Source organism: Moschus berezovskii, chromosome 3 (assembly GCF_049115385.1).
Source record: "Moschus berezovskii isolate FMDL1 chromosome 3, NW_MosBer_1.0, whole genome shotgun sequence".
NCBI classification, from domain to species: domain Eukaryota; kingdom Metazoa; phylum Chordata; class Mammalia; order Artiodactyla; family Moschidae; genus Moschus; species Moschus berezovskii.
Window position 1 is genome coordinate 17177297 of NC_142462.1, and position 26490 is coordinate 17203786.

The following is a 26490-nucleotide window of genomic DNA, read 5'->3' on the forward strand; positions in this document are numbered from 1 at the left end:
CAGAATGAAGCAGGGCAAAGGCTAATCGAGTTTTGCCAAGAGAACGCACTGGTCATAGCAAACACCCTCTTCCAAAAATACAAGAGAAGACTCTACACATGGAATCACCAGATGGCCAACACCAAGTTAAGATTGATTATAATCTTCGCAGCTGAAGATGGAGAAGCTGTATACAGTCAGCAAAAATAAGACCGGGAGCTGACTATGGCTCAGATCATGAACTCTTTATTGCCAAATTCAGAGTTATATTGAAGAAAGTGGGGAAAACCACTAGACCATTCAGGTATGACCTAAATCAAATCCCATATGATTATACAGTGGAAGTTAGAAATAGATTTAAGGGACTAGACCTGATAGAGTGCCTGATGAACTATGGACGGAGGTTCATGACATTGTACAGGAGACAGGGATCAAGACCATCCCCAAGAAAAAGAAATGCAAAAAAGCAAAATGGCTGTCTGAGGAGGCCTTATAAATAGCTGTGAAAAGAAGAGAAGAGAAAAGCAACGGAGAAAAGGTAAGATATAAGCATCTGAATGCAGAGTTCCAAAGAATAGCAAGGAGAGATAAGAAAGCCTTCCTCAGCAATCAATGCAAAGAAATAGAGGAAAACAATACAATGGGAAAGACTAGAGATTTCTTCAAGAAAATGTGAGATCCAAGCGAACATTTCATGCAAAGATGGGCTCAATAAAGGACAGAAATGGTATGGACCTAAGAGAAACAGAAGAAATTACGAAGAGGTGGCAAGAATACACAGAAGAACTGTACAAAAAATATCGTCACGACCCAGATAATCACGATGGTGTGATCACTCACCTAGAGCCAGACATCCTGGAATGTGAGGTCAAGTGGGCCTTAGGAAGCATCACTACGAGCAAAGCTACTGGAGGTGATAGAATTCCAGTTGAGCTATTTCAAATCCTGAAAGACGATGCTGTGAAAGTGTTGCACTCAATATGCCAGCAAATTTGGAAAACTCAGCAATGGCCACAGGACTGGAAAAGTTATTTTTCATTCTAATCCCAAAGAAAGGCAATGCCAAGGAATGCTCGAACTACCACACAATTGCACTCATCTCACACACTAGCAAAGTAATGCTCAAAATTATCCAAGCCAGGCTTCAACAGTTTGTGAACCATGAATTTCCGGATATGTTCAAGCTGGATTTAGAAAAGGCAGAGGAACCAGAGATCAAATTGCCAACATCTGCTGGATCATGGAGAAAGCAAGAGAGTTGCAGAGAAATATCTTCTTCTGCTTTATTTACTATTCCAAAGGCTTTGACTGTGTGGATCACAACAAACTGGAAAATTCTTCACGATATGGGAATACCAGACCACCTAATCTGCCTCCTAAGAAATCTGTATGCAAGTCAGGAAGCAACAGTTATAACTGGACTTGGAACAACAGACTGGTTCCAAACCAGGAAAGGAAGGTGTCAAGGCTATATATTGTCACCTGGCTTATTTAACATATATCCAGAGTACATCATGAGGAACGCTGGACTGGATGAAGCACTAGCTGGAATCAAGATTGCCGGGAGAAATATCAGTAACTTCAGATATGCAGATGATACCACACTTATGGCAGAAAGTGAAGAAGAACTAAAGAACCTCTTGATGAAAGTGAAAGAGGAGAGTGAAAAAGTTGGCTTAAAACTCAACATTCAGAAAACTAAGATCATGGCATCTGGTCCCATCACTTCATGGCAAATAGATGGGGAAAGTGGAAACAGTGAGAAACTTCATTTTGGGGTGCTCCTTAATCACTGCAGGTGGTGATTGTGGCCATAAAATTAAAAGACACTTGCTCCTTGGAAGAAATTATGACTAACTGCCAACAAAGGTCCATGTAGTCAAAGCTATGGTTTTTTCCAGTAGTCATGTATGTATGTGAGAGTTGGACTGTGAAGAAAGTTGTGAGCCGAAGAATTGATGGTTTTGAAATGTGGTGTTGGAGAAGACTCCTGAGCATCCCTTGGACTGCAAGGAGATCCAACCAGTCCATCCTAAAGGAGATCAGTCCTGAATATTCATTGGAAGGAGTGATGCTGAAGCTGAAACTCTAATACTTTGGCTACCTGATGCGAAGAACAGACTCATCGGATAAGACCCTGATGCTGGGAAAGATTGAAGGCAGGAGGAGAAGTGGAAGACAGAGGGTGAGACGCTTGGATGGCATCACCAACCCAATGGTCATGAGTTTGAGTAAACTGAGCAACTGAACTGAACTGATAGCCAATTGACCATGTTGTGATAGTTTCAGCTGAACTGTGAAGGGACTCAGGCATACATAAATATGTATCCATCCTCCCCCAAACTCCCCTCCCATCCAGGCTGCCGCAGAACATTGAATGGAATTCCATGTGCTATACAGTAGGCTTAAAGTTTCATTTTGATGTATGGATACTATTCTGAACTAAGCTGCTGTCATCACCCAGCTGGAGTGGGTGATACTTACTACTGAAGTAAGTATCTTCCTTATTGGTTTAGACACATGTACTCTGGTCCTTTTCATTAATTCTCCATGGGGTTGCCAGAGCATTAATCTCATGATGCTGGATCTGGTACCAACATGGCTACTTACCATCATTTTCTACCTCTCCTTCTGGGAGTCATTGAAAAGCAATGTATTGTCAGGGTTCTCCAGGGAAACAGAACCAATAGAATACACACACACACACGATTTGTTATTAGAAATCAGTTTACGCATTATGGGCGCTGAAGTTTCCCATGATCAAATCATCCCTGGTATAATGTCTATAAGGACAAACTGGCTTCCTGAACTTGCAACGTGTGTATCTGTAGAGAGTCCTATGCACAGAGGGCACATTTGGTTTAACACTCTGCTGATGACATCTTGAAAAGCTTAATAATTTTAACTGAATTTATGTTTTGTAAGTGATGTCTGAAGAGAAAAATCTGTAAATATTTCACACATACATATAAATAATATGGTTGACAATGAATAGCAAATTTAAAAAAAATAGCATAGCAAATTGAGAGAATGTTCTTGGGGAAAAATGAGAAAAGCATTATATTTTATCACCTTTAATGGTATTTTTTTCTGCTTTTGAATGTGGGGCACTATATTTTCATATTTCATAGAATCCTGCAGATTAACTAATCAGTCCCTGAGAGGGAATTTTACAAAGGTATGAATATCCAGATGTGGGAATTGTTTGGGGATTTCTTAGAGGCTGGCTACTTCACTAATTAATACAAGAGGATAACCCTCCCTGCTGAAAAAAAATTTTTTAACCTTATACTGAATTTATATATGCATACATGTATGTGTTGTGTGTGTATGTGGTGGTTTGGTGGTTTAGTCGCTAAGTTGTATCCAACTCTTTGCAACCCTGTGGACTGTAGCCCTCCAGATTCCTCTGTCCATGGGATTCTCCAGGCAAGAATACTGGAGTGGGTTGCCATTTCCTTCTCCAGAGGATCTTCCCGATCCAGGGATTGAACCCAGGTCTCTTGTATTACAGGCAGATTCTTTACCCACTTAGCTATGAGGGAAGCCCTGTGTGTGTATATTTACAAAATTTTGACTTAGCAAAATGTTGTCACTAATAGGTACCAAACTGTGGATGAATGTTACTGAAGTAGATTTCAAAAAGGTTGTATGTTTTTCATTGGAGTATATGTGTTCTAAAAAGTCAGTTTCTTCTAAAAAGTTAGTTTCTTAATAGCATAGCTCAGTGGTTGTGGTCAACATAGTTTTGTTATAAAATATCACACTGTAAAATTAATATGGTGCCCTATGGAAATAATTCTAGTTCTAGTGCGGATGCTAAGAACTTCCTAGGTATTTCTAATTCATGCAGAGATCATTTCATACTGATATATTCCTTAATGAACAATCTCCTAGTATTTTTATAGACTAGTTATATGCTGCTAGGGTTACAACAATGTTTTACATATGAGCCTTATTTCACATATGAAAATGTAATTCATGGTCTGTATTCTGGATTTATAATTTACATAGCAATGGACTTCTAGTTTTGTTGAAGAGTTGTCATTGAAAATAGACCATAATAAAGGAAAAACGTCAAGCGGAAATTATCCAAATTCAGTCACATTTAAAAAAAAATCTTAGTCTTCGTTTCAGGCTTCCCTAGTAACTCAGCTTTTAAAAAATCCATCTGCAGTACAGGAGACTCTGGTTCTATTCCTGGATTGACAAGATCCCCTGGAGGAGGGCATGGTAACCCACTCCAGAATTCTTGCCTGGAGAATCCGCATAGACAGAGGAGCCTGGTGGGCTACAGTCCATGGGGCCGCAAAGAGTCGGACAGGACTGAGCAACAGCACAGTCTTTGCTTCGCTGTCCTTCTATATTCACTTGCAGTCTTAAACTACAGCTGACCACAGGACAACACTGATAAGCGTGAAAATCTAGTTTCAGAAAACAAAGATGAAACTAAGTCTTTAACTTTTGAAAGTTAATAGGGGCTGTCAAGTATATTTAAGAATGTAAATTGAAAATTTCCAGGTACTAAGATAAAGTTCTAAAAATTAAGTTTATTTCTTTATACACAAGGTTCAAACATTTCATGATTTACTAGTAAAAGTAAAACAAGACACATTGTTTGAAATTCAAAATCTTGACTTAATGTATTCCCTTTAGGTTACATCACAGAATAACTAATCAGATTATGAACACCTTGACTGAGATTAAAACTGGATATATTTAACTCTTTAACTATATCCCTGATACTTATTTCTATTTCTACAGAACAACAACAAAAAAACCCCAGATATTTTTGTACATTCATTTCAATGTTCACACATACACAAAAAAACTCCTCTGCAACTGATCTGATCTGATGTCAGAAAAACAGTAGCTCAATCAGAATTGGCTGTGATTTTAATCAATTATTTTCAATCAGTATTGGCTGTGATTTTATCAAGCTTGTGTCAAAGATGTTTATTCTCTAATAGGTCAAAAGAGGCAGTTCCTGTTGATAGAAGGACCAGGAGGCGGTTAGATATTTAATATTTTTTCTTTTCCATTTAAAGCTATAACATTATGTGATAGAAGAGAAATGAGTAGACATTTTCTAAATCTCTTAAAGGTTAAAGAGCAAGCCAACATATTGCATGCTGAATCTATTCCTCAGAATTTTTCTTCCATAGCACTTATTATCCCCTGACACATATATTAGCTATTTTACTTATTCAAATTTTTTTTGTTTCTTCCACTAAAAGTTAATCATCCCCCAATGAAGACAGATACTTTTTTAAACTACTATATCTGCAGAATTTAGAATAGTAATGGACATACGGTATGTGCACGCTAAGTCACTTCAGTCGTGTCCAACTCTTTGTGACCCTATGGACTGTAGACTGCCAGGCTCCTCTGTCCATGGGATTCTCCAGGCAAGAATACTAGAGTGGGTTGCCATGCCCTCCTCCAGGAGATCTTCCTGATCCAGGGATGGAAACCAAGTCTCTTAAGTCTCCTGCATTGGCAGGCAGATTCTTGATCACTGAGCCATTTGGGAAGCTCTAGACACATGGTAGCCATTTAATAAGTATTTGTTGAATAAATAAATAAACCAATCTTTAAGTTGTCTTTGTTTTACTAAAAGATGGTTTTTAAACTGTCTTATGGGGGTGGGAGGAGACGGGTATGACAGAGAAAGATGGCTGGATGGCATCACCGACTCGATGGACATGAGTTTGAGTGAACTCCAGGAGTTGGTGATGGACAGGGAGGCCTGGCGTGCTGTGATTCATGCTGTGATTCGCAAAGAGTCAGACACGACTGAGCGACTGAACTGAACTGAACTGAATGGGCAAGGAAAGGCAGCATGACCTTTTATATGATGACAGATTTCCTTTTAGGCTTCTACCTTGATTATTTCTGTTGCTCTGTTCAAAATTAGCTTTTGGAAGACTTCCTATATCTAAATGTAATAGAAAATTATGTTCAGTTCAGTTCAGTCGCTCAGTCGTGTCCGACTCTCCGCGACCCCATGAATCACAGCACGCCAGGCCTCCCTGTCCATCACCAACTCCCGGAGTTCACTCAAACTCATGTCCACAGAGTCGGTGATGCCATCCAGCCATCTCATTCTCCGTCGTCCCCTTCTCCTCCCGCCCCCAACCTTTCCCAGCATCAGAGTCTTTTCCAGTGAGTCAACTCGTCACATGAGGTGGCCAAAGTATTGCAGTTTCAGCTTTAGCATCAGTCCCTCCAATGAACATCCAGGATTGATATCCCTTAGAATGGACTAGCAACCAGTCAATACATTAATATTAATAAGACATGCAAGGAGTTGCATGTATTGGCTCGTTGACCTTGAATTATAGTCATTTTACTGGGCTGCTTCCATTTTTAATTTACTTCAAGTTTCTAGGAACCTAAATGTTGATCTGTATACTTTGAGGAATTTCAGACTTGGAAAGGACAATTATGGAAACTTCTATAATTTTTGAATAATAGAAAAAGTATGATGCTAATAGTGATGCTGTTTTTTCTAGACTAGACTCAATAAATTAGGGTGGTAGTATGCACTATCTTATGAATGCTAGCTTCCAAAGATGAATATGTAAGTGATTTTAATGGTGATAAATAGTGTGAAAAAGATAACCACTATTGTATAGAACTGTGACTATTAGCTACTTTGAATGAATTAGGAGAAAAGTGTTCCTAATCTATGAAAACCCATTGTAATTGTGAAATAAGTAAACACAAAGGCTCCTTGAGAGATTATGAAGATGAGGGGCAATGGATAGCATTCCAAAAGCTTGAGAATGCAGATATTTTTCACTTAAATACCTTCCACAGCCAAAAGTGATTCTTATAGAATCTTTTTATATAATTAACCATTTACTATGGATAGAAGGTTACTAAGAATCAGAAATGGTTACTATTCCAGCTGCCATGGAAGGGCTGCAAATGAGTCCATCCTTGAAACTTTCTAGTTCGTCCATCCATTTTTGGAACACATTTGGAAATCGTATATTTAGGAAAGTGAGAGACATATCAGTTCATAGATACTTCTGAATAAAATAGAACCAACGCACATACTATTGACCCAGAGTCCAGAGGTCAAGAAGTTCCAGGGATGTCTGATTCAGTTGTTCAATGATGCCAATAGAAACCCACATCCTTTCCACACAGCCAAACTGCCAGCCCCATTGATTTGATATACCCCCTGTCCATGCCAGACCATGATACCCTTCAAATGGCTGCATAAGCAAACCATAACATTCCCACCAGATGTCAAAGAACTGGAAGATGGTCTCTTCTTCCACCCCACCGCCCACCACCCCCCACATGGTGGAAGGTTCCCAGATGCCTTTGTAAGATTTTCATATCACATTGGCCAGAATTGCTTCGTATGCCTATTTCTGAAAGAAGCACTCAAAGGGGAAATGGGGCAATCTTAATTTGACCTTTGGAATCAAGAGTTGCCCCCTAAAAGTGGAGAGGGGTTCAAGTTACTCTGACGCAGAGGGTGATCTGAGACCTGAATGCAAGGTTCTAAGAGTAAGGCATAAAGGAGAGGAAAAGCTATTGTTGACACCACATGGTCTATCACTAGGCTGTTTGTGGGATGAGCCCATGATAGTGATGGTAAGGACTGCTTGAGAGATCACTTTGGGCCAGGCATTGTACTAAACACATTGCAGCTATCTGTTTTAATGACCAAAAGGTGTTTTACTGCTGAGAAGAGGAACGGTCAAAAGGAGAGTTGAGAAGCATCCCATTCTCTCTATTCCTTTCACTTGGGACCAATCAACCCATTCTTCATAACAGAGAAGGAGGTTCTTTACAAATATGAGAATCAGGTTAATCATTTTAGCCATTGCAGACAGTTTAACCTAGTTCTTTTCAAGTCCAGTGATGAATGGTAATATTATCCCCTTGGCTATTTTGACCATGTTCAACTTGTAAAAAAATATTTTGTTAATCATTCAGCAGTGGTTTGGCAAGCCAAGCAGGTGAGAGTAGACAACCCTAGACATAGGCAGTAAGATTAGGTCTTAGCTGGACAATGAGGGGTTCTGGAAAGCTAATGATCAGTCCTGCAGTTGTCGTGAACAGTACTATATTATATACTTCAAAGTTACTGGGAGCCTGAATCTAAATGTCCATGCCACAAAAGAGAAATAATAATTATGTGAGGTGATGGAGGTGTCAGCTAACTATGATGGTAATCATATTGCTGTGTATAAATGCTTCAGGTCAACATGTATACTTTGAACTTACAAAATGTTATGTGTCAGTTGTATTTCAACTAAAAAAGATTAGGCACCATCTGTAAAAAACATCTGAATAATAAAATCAAGTAAAGATTCATCTTACTTTTATTAAAACCACCCACTAGCAGCTTTTATAATATCAGTGATAAAGTATTCTTCCTAGGAAAAAAATATTTTGTTGATCTAGTTTCTAAATTGCTTTTGTTTCCGTTCGCTTTTAGTAATACATTAAAAGTCTCAAATTAGCATATTTTTATTATTTATATTTTGATGAGTATTGTATTTTACACAAAAGTTCAGAGAACTCCCTGACAGTCAATCCCAACACCCACAGAAGAGACTCAAAGACATACACTGTAGTCAAGAATCTGTTTGTGATGGTTCAGAATTATTTAAGGAATTATTCAAGCTTACTTTGGGTACCGATTGTATCTCCAGTCTTCATGGCACCCTATATTCTTGCTTTTAAACAGTAGATTAGAAATGAACAAGGATGTTATAAGTATATTCATGTTTATGTTATATATTTTATAAATACATATATATAGTATATACATTCATATAAAATAGAAAGACTTATATTTTATTAATATTATCAATGAGTAGATGAATTATAATTATATAGGAATTCTCTAGGCAAGAATACTAGAGTGGGTAGCCATTCCCTTCCTCAGAGGATCTTCCCAACTCAGGGATCAAGCCCATGTCTCCTGCATTGCAGGCAGATTCTTTACCATCTGAGAGCCACTGAAGAAGTCCCAGATTACATCATAAAGATGAGGAAATACAACTTGAATTAATTCCATTCTGTTACTCTATATAACAATTTGGAGGGATTTTTGTGTGTTTAAATTTTAAAACAGTGAGAGTATGAACCAAAGATGACATGGGGTTTCATTAATATTGTTGTAAATGTAAATTTTAATTCAAACATGAAGTATTTTACTCAATTTGAATAAAATTTAAATAGAACTTTAAAAAGTTACCTGTGTGGGTATAACTACTTTATAATGTCAATAACTAAATAGCATTCCATTATAAGTGTATGCCATATTGTATTTAACTACCTCACTATTGAGAAATATTTAGCCTAAGTCTATCAACTTTAGCTGTGAAATTCCTGCATGACATATTACTGGGCTCAATTCTCACACAAGAAGATTTAAGAATTAATGAATCTAGAACGAAATACTTCAGTTCAGTTCAGTTCAGTCGCTCAGTCGTGCCCAACTCTCTGCGACCCCATGAATCACAACACGCCAGGCCTCCCTGTCCATCACCAACTCCCAGAGTTCACTCAAACTCATGTCCATCGAGTCGGTGATGCCATCCAGCCATCTCATTCTCTGTCGTCCCCTTCTCCTCCCACCCCCAATCCTTCCCAGTATCAGAGTCTTTTCCAGTGAGTCAACTCTTCACATGAAGTGGCCAAAGTATTGGAGTTTCAGCTTTAGCATCAATCCTTCCAGTGAACACCCAGGATCGATCTTCTTTAGAATGGACTGGTTGGATCTCCTTGCAGTCCAAGGGACTCTCAAGAGTCTTCTCCAACACCCCAGTTCAAAAGCATCAATTCTTCGGCGATCAGCTTTCTTCACAGCCCAACTCTCACATCCATACATGACGACTGGAAAAACCATAGCCTTGCCTAGACGGACCTTTGTTGTCAAAGTAATGTCTCTGCTCTTTAATATACTATCTAGGTTGGTCATAACTTTCCTTCCAAGGAGTAAGCATCTTTTAATTTCATGGCTGCAATCAGCATCCGCAGTGATTTTGGAACCCCCAAAAATAAAGTCTGACACTGTTTCCACTGTTTCCCCATCTATTGCCCAAGAAGTGATGGGACCAGATGCCATGATCTTAGTTTTCTGAATGTTGAGCTTCAAGCCAACCTTTTCACTCTCCTCTTTCACTTTCATCAAGAAGCTTTTGAGTTCCTCTTCACTTTCTGCCATAAGGGTGGTGTCATCTGCATATTTGAGGTTATTGATATTTCTCCCGGCAATCTTGATTCCAGCTTGTGCTTCTTCCAGCCCAGCGTTCCTCATGATGTACTCTGCATATAAGTTAAATAAGCAGGGTGACAATATACAACCTTGACTTACTCCTTTTCCTATTTGGAACCAGTCTGTTGTTCCATGTCCAGTTCTAACTGTTGCTTGCTGACCTGCATACAGGTTCCTCAAGAGGCAGGTCAGGTGGTCTGGTATTCCCATCTCTTTCAGAATGTTCCACAGTTTATTGTGATCCACACAGTCAAAGGCTTTGGCATAGTCGATGAAGCAGAAATAGATGTTTTTCTGGAACTCTCTTGCTTTCTCCATGATCCAGTGGATGTTGGCAATTTGATCTCTGGTGCCTCTGCCTTTTCTTAAACCCACTTGAACATCTGGAAGTTCATGGTTCACATGAAATACTTAGAATATATAAATGATAGATTTTTGCTTTATAATTGTTAAGAAGCTAAAACTAAATTTTATATACATTTTTCAAAGCAGACTTGAATGTTGCATTATAAGATCAATTAATAAGTCAAAATTTCCATTTGTCTACAAATCTTTAACAGTTTCTAATAAATTCTCTTTCATTACAGGAGAAGATGCTGTGTTATTCATAGAGGATTAAGAGCTGCCTTATTTTAGTTTAGTGTTTTCCATTTCACAGAAACCAGCAGAAAGAACAGAATCCAGTTCTATCTGTGACATCTTTGCAAAATAATCACAATATTCCATGAGTATTTGAAAAACCAAAGTAATAGTATGCATTTCCATTAAGAGTTTCTTTGCCTACAAAGGGCACAGCAAAGTTTACTTATGGCAGAAACTCATTTGAGACATACTGACCAGAATATATTAACAGAGAATTGTTTGCATTTTGTGGAACATTAAAATGATATCTTATTTGACCCATTTCCTTAACATAATAATAAATAAGTGAAAGTCGTTCAGTTGTGTCTGACTCTTTGCAACCCCATGGGTTATACAGTCCATGGAATTCTTCAGGCAAGACTCCTGGAATGGGTAGCCTTTCCCTTGTCCAGGGGATCTTCCCAACCCAGGAATCGAACCCAAGTCTCCTGTATTGCAGGTGGATTCTTTGCCAGCTGAGCCATAAGGGAAGCTCAAGAGTACTGGAGTGGGTAGCCTATCCCTTCTACAGTGGATCTTCCTGACCCACGAATCAAACTGGGGTCTCCTGCACTGCAGGCAGATTCTTTACCAACTGAGCTATAAGGGAAGCTCTAACATAATAATGAACACATTTAATTCTTGTATATTTAAATTTAGTGTTGAACCATTTCCTCCATATTACTTACTCTGGCCACTTCCACTTCAAACTTACCATAATAACTCTTGGTGAGTTACATATCAAATCTACAATAACCGGCAAACATGATTGACCAAATATAATTTTTTTACTTTACTGAAATATAATTGACAACTAAAAATGGTACATCTTGGAAGTGTACAGCTTGATGTTTTGATAAACATCCTTTTTTCTTTTTCCGTGGTAGTGAGCACACTTCGGATCCACCCTCTTAGCAAATTTCAAGTATTCATTACCATATTGCTAACTATCGTCACCATGTTCTACATTAGATCTCTTAACCTTAGTCATCTTTCATCACTGAAACATTATAACCTTTGTCATAAGCCTTTCATTATTCTTAAGAACAATTAACTGCAAATGTGCTTGCATAATTTTATGAAATACATCTAATTTGTAAAGCAGACTGTTCCTAATTTTCAAGACTGGAGTATTCAAACACTAAAAATATACAGCTATGCCAAAACCATCCATATAAAAGTAGTATCTGTTCAGTAGTGGCTCTCAAGACAGGTCAGCTGGAACTTAATATTCATTGTCATTTTACATTCCTGACAAAGTGCAGAAAACCACGCTACATACAGAATTCAAGAGACAACAAATGCCGTCCATGGGGCAAAAATACACAAGTCAATGTGTCCAATGCACCCTGAGCAGATATTTTATGTGAATTATTATTTGTGTGCCCCATCCTAGGGGTTAGACCTTTATATAGATAGATAGATTTTACAGATAAAGAGATGAGCCTCAAAAGAGTGAATAACTTAGCCAAAGTCATGTGCTCAGCTCAGGGCTCAGACACTCGCTCAATTGTGTCCAATCATTTGTGACCTATGGACTGTAGCCCGCCAGGCTTCCCTGTCTGTGGAATTTTCCAGGCAAGAATACGGGAGTGGGTTGCCATTTCCTTCTCCAGGGGATCTTCCTGACCCAGGGATCGAACCCGTGTCTCTCATGTCTCCTGCACAGGCAGGTGGATTCTTTACCACTAGTGCCACCTGGAAAACCCAAAGATCTTTGTTTTTTCTCAACTTCTGTAAGGTTGACCATAATTCCTTCTCATTCTTCCCCACCTGTTCACCAGTGACTTCAGCGCTCTGTGAAGGGTGAGACAGGACCTTTTCTTACAGAGGACGATTTATTTATCTAGCTGGTGTGTTAGCAAAAGCCAAAGCCCAAGAACTATACTGGTTTATGTCAAGCAAAATTAAGGTGTAAAATGTGGGGCTCATGTTTCACTTTTCTTTCTGTCATCTTTCCTTCTGATCTTCTCTTGGCTCCCCTTAGGAGCTCACATGTCTCACTTTCCTCCAAATGAAATGCCCAGCAGGGAAGGCTTGTCCTGATAAGAAGAAGCCTACAGATACTTGGCCCCATGGCTGGGTGAATAGCTGGGACTGCAGAGAAAGAAGAATTAGAGGCATATTTTCATTCTTGGAACCAAGAGAATGCTCTCATCTAGTTTTAATGAAGGGCTTCCCAGTGGCTTAGCAGGTGAAGAATCTGTCTGCAATGCAAGAGCTACAGAAGACACAGGTTCAAACTCTGGGTCACAAAGATCCCTTGGAGAAGGGAATGGCTACCTACTCCAATATCCTTGCCTGAAAAGTGCTATAGACAGAGGAACCTGGGGGCTAAGTCCAAAGGGTTGCAAAGAGTCAGACACGCCTGAGCACAGCACAAACTTAGTGAAATTTCAGTAGATAGTTTAATCACTATCCGACTTCCGAGTCCATTTTTCAACTCCTTGAGAAAGAAGTATGCGATTAATCGGTAACAAACAAGGAACTCCCACACTGAACAGCTTTAGGAAGGAAGGATCTGACTTCTCTGGAGAAAGTTCTTGCTTCCCTAATGAATAGTCCTTCCCAGGTAAATTATTATAAGTTGATAGTCACTTTCTAACCATCAATATAACAAGTAAGCTTATCAATTTGTCTATTATAGTGTTGGTGGATATGAGTGACAAGGAAGGAAATACAGATGCTAGGCTTTTTTGCTTGGATGCAAAGACTCATTTATGACCTGCTTTTATCTGAAAAGCTGAAGGAACCCAAGTTACAACACTTAAGGTAGTTACCTGAGGATATGCTAACTTCATATGGATATTTTCCTACTTTCTCCAGTTCATAATACTTACTGAAATTCCACACAATGCATCTTCCTATTTTATTTTTGTGGTCATTTAAATTATTTACACGCTTCTTTTTCGTATTGTTTCTCTCCGTGACTCTCTATAATAGTGGAAATGGCCATCTGTTCGACTCCCACTTGGCTTATGATGACTTTCAATGACCTAGTCAGTTTCAGTGAGTTCATCTATGAATTTAAGCATTGAGCCGCAGATATTTAATAGATATTATTTAAATCAACATTCAGTTCAGTTCAGTTCAGTTCAGTCGCTCAGTCGTGTCCGACTCTCCGTGACCCCATGAATTACAGCACGCCAGGCCTCCCTGTCCATCACCAACTCCCGGAGTACACTCAAACTCATGTCAAATAATTAGCCAAATATTTACTAATTTGATGAAGTTCTGCAAGATTTTTTTTCTTCATGGAAAGAGTATGAATTACCAACAATTCTCAGTCAGTGGTTCTTTATAAGTGAAATATCTAAATTCATAATCGATCTATTACACGAAATTGGTGTTTTATAAGCACCTTCGTAGTAAAGATCTTTCACTCCAAAATGAAATATTGTACAATCTGACATTCATGAAAAAGGTAAATAAGTGGATTTTTCAAAGACTGTTTATCAAGACCTTCTTTTAATAGAGGGATAAAGAGAAATAATTGAGTATTAGTGGATAATGGGGTTTCCCCTTTGGGAAATGCATTCATCCTGACATCGCCCAGAACATTCAGTAAATTTAATACCTTCCCTTGTCTGTGTGGAGTGGCTGTGTGTGGAGTGGCTGTGTGTGGAGAAGTTAATGAATGCATGACCAAATTGAACCTCCTTGGTTGGCAGATTTTCCTCCATCTCTTTCAGCTCTTGAGAAGAAAACACTTTTCTTGACCTTTTAAATAGCTAGACTTCAAAATCATCTTAGAATTTGCATATTTTGCACAATTTTTCTTGAAGCCTGGACACCTATCATCCAAAATATAATCTTTACCCTGTCACCTTTCTCTAAATAACAAAATGAGAAGGGGATAGTGCTTGCCTTGGGACAGGACACGTCTTATTCATTGTCACAGTGATAATCATGCTCAGCATGTAGAAAATAGTTCAAAAATACTACTTGGGTTATAAAATGAATGTCATATGAAAAAATAAGAGAAAAATAAATTTACAAATGCACCTGGGGATAAATGTGTTAAATATTATGTAGTATCTGACTTTCAACAAAAACAATGCTAATCGCTGTCAAAATCCAGTCATTCATTTTTTTCTCTAAACCTTTTAGTGTCTCCAATAATGTATTAGCTGGAAAATGTATCTAAATGTTATGAATTTTCAAAGTGAACATAGAAAGCTTGAAAAAGGACATACATAAAATAAATAGACCTTGTCTGAGCCCTAAAAAAAGGCAAGATGCCATTATCAAAACATTTTAAGTAACTGTGAATTAGTTATAATAATTGCTATAGATATTTGTGTTATGTTATTTAGAAAATTACTTGGCAGAAAGAACATTCATGATATTAGCAAAATTACCAGTGTACCTAAATGATAAATCTAATTTTATTTATATTTATTATATTTATACAGACTCACATACTTACCATATATTGTGAGTAATATTTAAACAGAAATATCTATAAAATCTAATACATACAGAGGTAGTTCTGTTTCCCTTCAAGGTTTATCTAAAAGTTCAGATTTGTCTTTTAACCATGTATCCTCAGACCTGTAGAAAATGTGTCCCTTCATAGGGGAGGGGTAGGGAGGTGCTATACAATGAGGTTTAAATCTAATACTCACAAAATTAACGTACTATCTCTCATACATGAGCAAACACTAGATCAAAGTCCAGGACATCAATGCAGAAAATCTATTCCTTCTTTGAAATTTGGGGACAATTTAAATATACAGAGTTTTTCTTAAAATAACAGTTACTACTCAAGCTTAAATGACATGCAAACATTCCATTTCATGGGGGAAAAAATTACAAAATGCTTCTGCTAAATCTAAACAGCTGCCTCACTTCTGCAGGACTCTCAGATACCAGTAATCAGGCTAGTCAATCTTTCTGGAAAGTTAGAGTGACTTTCTGTCCAGGTTTTCTCAAAGCCATCCCTAACTATGCTTCATGGTCCCAGCATAATTATTAATGAAGCATACTTTCACTCCCAAATATCTCATTCTGGATAATAAATTATAGAGCTACCCTGCTGCTACTGCTAAGTCACTTCAGTCGTGTCTGACTCTGTGCAACCCCATAGACAGAAGCCCACCAGGCTCCCCCGTCCCTGGGATTCTCCAGGCAAGAACACTGGAGTGGGTTGCCATTTCCTTCTCCAATGCGTGAAAGTGAAAAGTGAAAGTGAAGTCGCTCAGTTGTGTCCGACCCTTAGCGACCCCACGGACTACAGCCAACCAGGCTCCTCCATCCATGGAATTTTCTAGGCAATAGTACTGGAGTGGCTTGCCATTGCCTTCTCCTAGAGCTACCCTATTTTAGGCTAAAGCAGCAAATATGAAATTTTATTAAAGATATGGGCTGGTTGCACATGATATTTAAGTAAGAAAGCTTTTTAATTATATACTAACTTTTTATAAAGTAAGACGACTTTTAAAGGGGCAGGTAAAAGCTTTATTAAATAAAATTTTAAAATATATTTTTTAGCTTTTTGTAGCAGTTGCAGATTTTTTTTTTTAGTTCAATTGGAATTTTAAAAAAAAGCAGTCTTGAGAAAATTCCTAAAAGAGGCTTTGCTTTTCTTAAAATAGAGCTCTATTTGAAGTATAGGCTATGGTTATATTTCTTTCTGTCCAGAGAGCAACACTCTATATATCAAGTCTTTGGCCATAATTCTACTGTAGACATTAGTGTATCATCCTGTCCAGATGTGATTGAGTGTGAAGTATTAGCTCTAGAACATGAGCTATCAGAGACAAATTTTGTTTCTCCTGTGTTGTGATGTCCATGACTGCCTAAGTAGCTAGGCAACAAAACCAACACACTCAAAAAGGCATCACTTGTGTTGGCTTAAAGGCAGAACATGCTGACCCAGGTTGTTTTCTGATTCAATTAACTTTTATAGAAAGCCTATTATGCGCCAGGCCTTTTGACACAATTTTTTTAAATTTAATCCTAATAACAACGTGTGAGGTATGTGTTACATTACAGATGGGGAAAGAGAGAGCCAGAAAGATTAAGTGACTTCCTTCAAGTCACTGAGCTGGTAATTGATGGAAAGTTGATTCAAATCCAGGCAGATTGATTTAGACCATGTGCTCTTTCTGCCCCACCTCTGCTTGTACCTCTGGCTCCAATCTTTGATGGTCTGGCTGAGAAGAGTTTTCAGATGGGTGGAACACCACTTCCTGCTACACTAAAATATAATCCCTGCGTGGAGGTAAAACTGAATATTCCTATTTAGCTTGAAAATGTTTCAACACTTGCCTTTTCTTCTAAAATGTTTTCTGATGAAAAAGTTTTAACCTGAAATGAAATTTATCAGAATATTAAAAGCAGTAATCTTTGGATGGTGAAAAATCAAGATTATTTTCTCCTTCATACTTTTCCAGTTTCTACAATGAGCATCTATGTTCAGAAAAAGACATGTTTTTATTTATGGTCAGTAAATTCCTTGTGTGTGTGGCTTTGGTTATGGGCTTCCCTAATGACTCAGACTGCAAAGAATCTGTCTGCAATTCAAGAGATGTGGATTTGATCCCTGGGTTGGGAAGATCCTCTGGAGAAGGGAATGACAACCCACTCCAATATTCTTGCCCAGAGAATTCCATAGGCAGAGGAGCCTGATGGACTGCAGTTTTGTACAGGCTTTGGTTTAAAAAAAAAAATAGCATGTTTTAAAAAGATAATGCAAAAGCCTTTATACTACATGTTAGAAAATATCTGAAAACTTTAACAGCAAATCTTTGGCCTTTGATGGGAAAAATTTCCTGCTTGATGAAAGTGAAAGAGGAGAGTGAAAAAGTTGTCTTGAAGCTCAACATTCAGGAAACTGAGATCATGGCATCTGGTCCCATCACTTCATGGGAAATAGATGGGGAAACAGTGGAAACTGTGTCAGACTTTATTTTTTGGGGCTCCAAAATCACTGCGGATGCTGATTGCAGCCATGAAATTAAAAGACACTTACTCCTTGGAAGGAAAGTTATGACCAACCTGCTGCTGCTGCTAAGTCACTTCAGTCGTGTCTGACTCTGTGTGACCCCATAGATGGCAGCCCACCAGGCTCCCCCGTCCCTGGGATTCTCCAGGCAAGAACACTGGAGTGGGTTGCCATTTCCTTCTCCATGACCAACCTAGATAGCATATTAAAAAGCAGAGACATTACTTTTCCAACCAAGGTCCGTCTTGTCAAGGCTATGGTTTTCCAAGTGGTCATGTATAGATGTGAGAGCTGGACCATAAAGAAGGCTAAGCACTGAAGAATTGATGCTTTTGAACTGTGGTGCTGGAGAAGACTCTTGAGAGTCCCTTGGACTGCAAGGAGATCCAACCAGTCCATTCTAAGGGAGATCAGTCCTGGGTGTTCATTGGAAGGACTGATGCTAAAGCTGAAACTCCAATACTTTGGCCACCTCATGCGAAGAGTTGACTCACTGGAAAAGACTCTGATGCTGGGAGGGATTGGGGGCCGGAGGAGAAGGGGATGACAGAGAATGAGATGGCTGAATGGCATCACCGACTCAATGAACATGAGTTTGAGTGAACTCTGGGAGTTGGTGATGGACAGGGAGGCCTGGCGTGCTACGATTCATGGGGTCACAAAGAGTCGGACATGACTGAGTGACTGAACTGAACTGAACATTGTTTTTGTATAGAAACTTAGATTGTCATTGAGTTGTCCTTTATGTTCTAATTGCAAGCAGACACTTACCATTTTTGAAAGCTAAAATGATCCCTGATACAATGAACGTATGTGGGAAATGCTGCAGTCTTTTGAATAGTTGAAAAATATCATGATATCACCTTTCAATATCATGCTCCACTATAACTCCACATACTGTTTTCAATTTTCAAAGTATTGAGTGTCCACAAAGTACACTTGTTGTTGTTTTGTTTTTAAACTTACATCTTCCTTGGAAGTTTTGGAAGGCACTGTAGAATTTCACTGTGTCTCTGAGCCATTATTTTGACATGTTATTACATAGTTCTGTGGCTGTGGTAGATGGGCCTGAAAGGAAGCCTGTTTCCTTTTAGGCTTCTGGACAAGTGACAAGGAACTGATGAAATTTGCAGAGCCAGCCTTCCGTTGTGATCATTAGTTGGAACCTGAAGGGTCCACTGTGAAAACACCTATATCTTCATTTCTAAGTAATTTGAAAATTTTGTTTAAAGTTGAAGTAAATGGAATTAAAGGAGAGCTGCAGAAAAACTGAGTAGATAATCAGTGAATTAATGGAAGGCTGATGGAATGGGAAGCCTGAGTCATTCTTTAACCTTTGATCTTTCCCATTCCCCTCATATCCAGAATCATTTTCACATTGTGAGGATGGATGTTAAATTTTTACTTTCAAAAGTGGAGCAAAGAAGATATGACAAGATTATTTTGAGGGCTTGACTAAATGGTACATGTGAAAGGTATCTGTATATAGTATGTATATATATATATATGAGACATTTATGATATATTCACAGTAAGTGGTGTAATGACAATTTTAGAATGTATTTATTCATTCACTTTTAGCGGTTCTGGGTCTTCGTTGCTGTGCATGGGCTTTCTGTAGTTGTGGCAAGCAAGGGCTACTCTCTAGCTGCGGTGGCTTCTCTCTTGTTGAGAGAAGCACGCGTTCTGAGCACGAGTTCTAGGTGTGAACTCAGCAGTTACAGCACATGGGCCCTATTGCCCTGTGACATATGGGACTTTCCCGGATCAAGGATCAAACCTGAGTCCCCTGCATTAGCAGGAAGATTCTTAACCTCTAGACTACCAGAGAAGTCTGTGTAATGACAACTTAAGAATACCCTGAGGCTATCAGCTCTATCTAGTAGGGGAGATGAATGCAGGCAGGATCTCTGAACAATAGCTTTCCAGATAACTATAAAAGAAAACATTTTATTGTACTTTAGAAATAGGAATTAGCTTATTATTATAGTGCTTTAGTGTGTTTCACGTTTTATCCTAGCATGATCATTTGGCTGGTCTCCTGCAGATCTTTTAATTCATAACATGGAATTAAGACTTGTCCACTGGCTTCCATTTCATTTAGTTTGTTTTCCAATTTCTCTCTTTTTTTTTTTCTCCCTGATGTTCTTTCTCAAGTTTATAGAAAAACTTTTGTATACGTACACACACATATATATATATGGATATTATACACCACGTCTGAGGTCAGGGGCAGCGGCCGAGATGAGCTACCCCATGTCTGAGGTCAGGGTCGGCGGCGGAGAGGAGCAACCCCACGTCCAAGGAGCGGTGGCTGCATGGGCGCAGGAGGGTTGAGAGGAGCTACTACACGTTCAAGGTCAAGAGGGGCGACCTTGTCCAAGGTAAGGAGCAGCGGCTACGCTTTGCTGGAGCAGCCGTGAAGAGATACCCCATGTCCAAGGTAAGAGAAACCCAAGGAAGATGGTAGGTGGTGCGAGAGGGCATCAGAGGGCAGACACACTGAAACCATAATTACAGACAACTAGCCAATCTGATCACACAGACCACAGCCTGTCTAACTCAATGAAACTAAGCCATGCCGTGTGGGGCCGCCCAAGACAGACGGGTCATGGTGGAGAGGTCTGACAGATGTGATCCAATGGAGAAGGGAATGGCAAACCACTTCAGTATTCTTGCCTTGAGAACCCCATGAAGTATGAAAAGGCAAAATGATAGGATACTGAAAGAGGAACTCCCCAGGGCGGTAGGAGCCCAATATGTTACAGCAGATCAGTGGAGAAATAACTCCAGAAAGAATGAAGTGTTGGAGCCCAACCAAGAACAATACCCAGTTGTGGATGTGACTGGTAATAGAAGCGAGGTCCGATGCTATAAAGAGCAATATTGCATAGGACCCTGGAATGTTAGGTCCATGAATCAAGGCAAATTAGAAGAGGTCAAACAGGAGATGGCAAGAGTGAATGTTGACATTCTAGGAATCAGCGAATTAAAATGAACAGGAATGGGTGAATTTAACTCAGATGTCCATTATATCTACTACTGTGGGAAGGAATCCCTTGGAAGAAATGGAGTAGCCATCATGGTCAACAAAAGAGTCCGAAATGCAGTACCTGGATGCAGTCTCAAAATCGACAGAATGATCTCTGTTTTCAATGCAAGCCATTCAATATCACAGTGATCCAAGCCTATGCCCAACCAGTAACGCCAAAGAAGCCGAACGGTTCTATGAAGACCTACAACACCTTTTAGAACTAACACCCAAAAAAGATGTCCTTTTTATTATAGGGGACTGGAATGCAATAGTAACAAGTCAAGAAACACCTGGCGTAACAGGAAAATTTGCCTTGGAATATGGAGTGAAGCAAGGCAAAGGCTAATAGAGTTTTGCCAAGAGAACGCACTGCTCGTAGCAAACACCCTCTTCCAACAACACAAAAGAAGACCCTACACATGGACATCACCAGATGGTCAACACTGAAATCAGATTGATTATATTCTTTGCAGCTGAAGATGGAGAAGCTCTATACAGTCAGCAAAAACAAGTCCAGGAGGTGACTGTGGCTCGGATCATGAACTCCTTATTGCCAAATTCAGACTGAAATTGAAGAAAGTAGGGAAAACCACTAGACCATTCAGATATGACCTAAATCAAATCCCTTATGATTATACAGTGGAAGTGAGAAATAGATTTAAGGGACTAGATCTGATAGACAGAGTGCCTGATGAACTATGGACAGAGGTTCGAACATTGTGCAGGAGACAGGGACCAAGACCATCCCCATGGAAAAGAAATGCAAAAAAGCAAAATGGTTGTCTGAGGAGGCCTTACAAATAGCTGTGAAAAGAAGAGAACCGAGAAGCAAAGGAGAGAAGGAAAGATATACCCATTTGAATACAGAGTTCCAAAGAATAGCATGGAGAGATGAGAAAGCCTTCCTCAGTGACCAATGCAAAGAAATAGAGGAAAACAACAGAATGGGAAAGACTAGATCGCTTCAAGAAAATTAGAGATACCAAGGGAATATTTCATGCAAAGATGGGCTCGATAAAGGACAGAAATGATATGGACCTAACAGAAGCAGAAAATTAAGAAGAGGTGGCAAGAATACACAGAAGAACTGTATAAAACAGATCTTCAAGACCAAGATAATCACAATGGTGTGATCACTCACCTAGAGCAGGACATCCTGGAATGTGAAGTCAAGTGGGCCTTAGAAAGCATCACTATGAACAAAACTAGTGGAGGTGATGAAATTCCAGTTGAGCTATTTCAAATCTTGAAAGATGATGCTGTGAAAGTGCTGCATTCAGTATGCCAGCAAATTTGGAAACCTCACCAGTGGCCACAGGACTGGAAAAGTTCAGTTTCCATTCCAACCCCAAAGAAAGGCAATGCCAAAGAATGCTCAAACTACCACACAATTGCACTCATCTCACACGCTAGTAAAGTCATGCTCAAAATTCTCCAAGCTAGTCTTCAGCAATACATGAACCGTGAGCTTCCAGATGTTCAAGCTGGTTTTAGAAAATGCAGAGGAACCAGAGATCAAATGGCCAACATCCCCTTCATCATTGAAAATGCAAGAGAGTTGCAGAAAAACATCTATTTCTGCTTTATTGACTATGCCAAAGTCTTTGACTGGATCACAATAAACTGTGGAAGATTCTGAAAGAGATGGGAATACCCGACCACCTGACCTGCCTCTTGAGAAACCTGTATGCAGATCAAGAAGCAACAGTTAGAACTGGACATGGAACAACAGACTGGTTCCAAACAGGAAAAGGAGTACATCAAGGGTGTATATTGTCACCCTGCTTATTTAACTTATATGCAGAGTACATCATGAGGAACACTGGGCTGGAAAAAGCACAGGCTGGAATCAAGATTGCCAGGAGAAATATCAATAACCTCAGATATGCAGATGACACCACCCTTATGGCAGAAAGTGAAGAGGAACTCAAAAGCCTCTTGATGAAAGTGAAAGAGGAGAGTGAAAAGGTTGGCTTGAAGCTCAACATTCAGAAAACAAAGATCATGGCATCTGGTCCCATCACTTCATGGGAAATAGATGGAGAAACAGTGGAAACAGTGACAGACTATATTTTTGGGGCTCCAAAATCACTGCAGATGGTGATTGCAGCCATGAAATTAAAAGACACTTATTCCTTGGAAGGAAAGTTATGACCAACCTAGATAGCATATTAAAAAGCAGAGATATTGCTCTGCCAACCAAGGTCCATCTAGTCAAGGCTATGGTTTTTCCAGTGGTCATGTATGGATGTGAGAGTTGGACTGTGAAGAAAGCTGAGCACCGAAGAATTGATGCTTTTGAACTGTGGAGTTGGAGAAGACTCTTGAGAGTCCCTTGGACTGCAAGGAGATCCAACCAGTCCATCCTAAAGGAGACCAGTCCTGGGTGTTCATTGGAAGGACTGATGCTGAGGGTGAAACTCCAATACTTTGGCCACCTCATGCAAAGAGTTGACTCATTGGAAAAGACCCTGGTGCTGGGAGAGATTGGGGGCAGGAGGAGACAGGAATGACTGTGGATGAGATGGCTGGATGGCATCACTGACTCGATGCACATGAGTTTGGGTGAACTCTGCAAGTTGGTGATGGACAGGGAGGCCTGGCATGCTGTGCTTCATGGGGTCTCAAAGAGTCAGTCATGACTGAGCAACTGAACTGAACTGATTATGTATAAGTTAGAAAACATGAATTTTTGCTTAGCTAAAAAAATTTGTGACATTTTGATTCCACTTGTTTGACTTAGTTTGAAAGCTAAGTTTCTAATTTATATTCACTCAAAAGTGATATAGTTTCATGTATTTTGGCATCTAGTTTTACTACTAAAAATCTAGAAAGTTTATTATCTTAATGATCTTTAAAAAATTTTTTTGAATTAGGCTTGAAACTTCTAATCCAATTCTGAGAATATAAAGAAATGCTATGTTATAAAAAAAAAAAAACAGAAAATTAGCAAGTGATATATTATTATTATAGTCAAGAGATACCTGTAGTAACAAGCAAGTTTGGTCTTGGAGTACAAAATGAAGCAGGGCAAAGGCTAGCAGCGTTTTAACAAGAGAATACACTGACAATAGCAAACACCCTCTTCCAACAACACAAGAGATGACTCTACACATGGACATCACCAGGTGATAAATACCAAAATCAGACTGATTATATTCTTTGCAGCCAAAGATGGATAAGGTCCATACAGTCAACAAAAACAAGACCAGAAGCTGACTGTGGCTCAGATTGTGAATTCCTTATTGTCAAATTCAGACTTAAATTGAAGAAAGTAGGGAAAACCACTAGACCATTCAGGTATGACCTAAATCCAATTCCTTACAATTATACAGTAGAAGTGACAAATAGATTCAAGGGGTTAGATCTGATAGACAGAGTGCCTGATGAACTATGGACAGAGGTTCATAACATTGTACAGGAGGTGGTGACCAAAACCATCCCCAAGAAAAGGAAGTGCAAAAAGGCAAAATGATTGTCTGAGAAGACCTTACAAATGGCTGAGCAAAGAAGAGAAGGAAAAGGCAAAGGAGAAAAGAAAAGCTATTGTAGTGTAATTAGCCTTCAATTGAAATAAATAATTTAAAAAAAAACAAAGAAAGATATACCCATCGGAATGCAGATTTCAAAGAAAAGGAGAGATAAGAAAGCCTTCCTAAGTGAATAATGCAAAGAAACAAAAACAGTAGAATGGGAAAGACTAGATATATATTCAATAAAATTAGACATACCAAGGGAACATTTCATGCAAAGATGGGCTTAATAAAGGACAGAAATAGTATGGAGATAACAGAATCAGAGGATATTAATAAGAGGTGGCAAGAATACATAGAAGAATTATGCAAAAAATCTTAATGACCCAGATAACCTCTATGGTGTGACCATTCACTTAGAGCCGGACATCCTGGAATGCAAAGTCAAGTGAGCCTTAGGAAGCATCACTATGAACCAAGCTAATGGAGGTGATGGAATTCCAGTTGAGCTATTTCAAATCCTAAAAAATGATGCTGTGAAAGTGTTGCAGTCAATATGCCAGCAAATTTGGAAAACTCAGCAGTGGCCACAGGACTGGAAAAGGTCAGTTTTCATTCTAATCCCAAAGAAGGGCGATGCCAAAGAATGTTCAAAACTGCTGAACAATAGCATTCGTTTCACACACTAGCAAAATAATGCTCAAAATTCTCCAAGCTAGGCTTCAACAGAATGTGAACTGAGAACTTCCAGATGTTCAAGCTGGATTTAAAAAAGGCAGAGGAACCAGAGACCAAATTTCCAACATCCATTGGTACATAGAAAAAGCAAGAGAATTCCAGAAGAACATCTGCTTCTGCTTTATTGACTATGCTAAAGCCTTTGACTGTGTGGATCACAACAAACTGGAAAATTCTTCAAGAGATAGGAATACCAGACCACCTTACCTGCCTCCTGAGAAATCTGTATGCAGGTCAAGAAGCAACAGTTAGAACTGGACATGGAACAATGGATTGGTTCAAAGTTTGGAAAGGAGTACGTGAAGGCTGTGTATTGTTATCCTGCTTATTTAACTTTATATACAGAACACATCATGTGAAATAGCAGGCTGGATGAAGCACAAGCCGAAATCAAGATTGCCAGGAGAAATATCAATAATCTCAGATATGCAGCTGATTCCACTATTATGGCAGAAAGTGAAGAAGAACTTAAGAACCTTTTGATGAAAGTGGAAGAGGAGAGTGAAAAATCTGGCTTAAAACTCATCATTCAAAAAACGAAGATCATGACATCTGGTCCTATTATTTTATGGCAAATAGATGGGGAAACAATGGAAACAGTGAGAGACTTTATTTTATTGGGCTCCAATATCACTTCAGATGGTGTCTGCAGCCATGAAAATAAATGTTTGCTCCTTGGAAGAAAAGATGTGACAAACCTAGACAGCATATTAAAAAGCAGAGACATTGCCAACAAAAGTCCATCTAGTCAAAGCTACGGTTTTTCCAGTAGTCATGTATGGATGTGAGAGTTGGACTATAAAGAAGGCTGAGCACCAAAGATTTGATGCTTTTGAACTGTGGTGTTGGAGAAGAGTCTTGAGAGTCCCTTGGACCTGCAAGGAAATCCAACCAGTCCATCCTAAAGGAAATCAGTCCTGAATATTCATTGGAAGGACTGATGCTGAAGCTGAAGCTCCCATACTTTGGCCACCTGATGAGAGGAGCTGACTCATTAGACAAGACTCTGATGCTGGGAAAGATTGAAGGCAGGAGGAGAAGGGGACAACAGAGGATGAGATGGTTGGATGGCATCACTGACTCGGGGGACGTGAGTTTGAGCTAGCTCTGGGAGTTGGTGATGGACAGGGAAGCCTGGCGTGCTACAGTCCTTGGGGTCGCAAAGTGTCAGACATGCCTGAGCAACTGAACAACAACAAGAGTATTATTAACTAAAGTACTAAAGATTTTGTTCAAATTTCACAGAATTTTATGCTGCTGCTGCTGCTGCTGCTAAGTCGCTTCAGTCGTGTCCGACTGTGCGACCCCATGGACTGCAGCCTACCAGGCTCCTCTGTCCATGGGATTTTCCAGGCAAGAGTACTGGAGTGGGGTGCCAATTTTATGCTAGTGTCCATTATTTCTTTTCATATCTTATTCAAGACTCCATGTTGTATTTAATTGC

At 39.3% G+C, this 26490-nt stretch overlaps 1 long non-coding RNA gene across 1 annotated transcript in view; it reads left to right on the forward strand.

The window, feature by feature from the left end:
* Window positions 1–11125, forward strand: part of LOC148778292 (uncharacterized) — a 36302-nt gene extending 25177 nt beyond the window's left edge. The window contains exon 3 of the long non-coding RNA XR_016036648.1: window positions 10819–11125. This is a non-coding gene — a long non-coding RNA (uncharacterized LOC148778292). The remainder of the gene's footprint in view (window positions 1–10818) is intronic.
* The last annotated feature ends 15365 nt before the right edge of the window (window positions 11126–26490 follow it).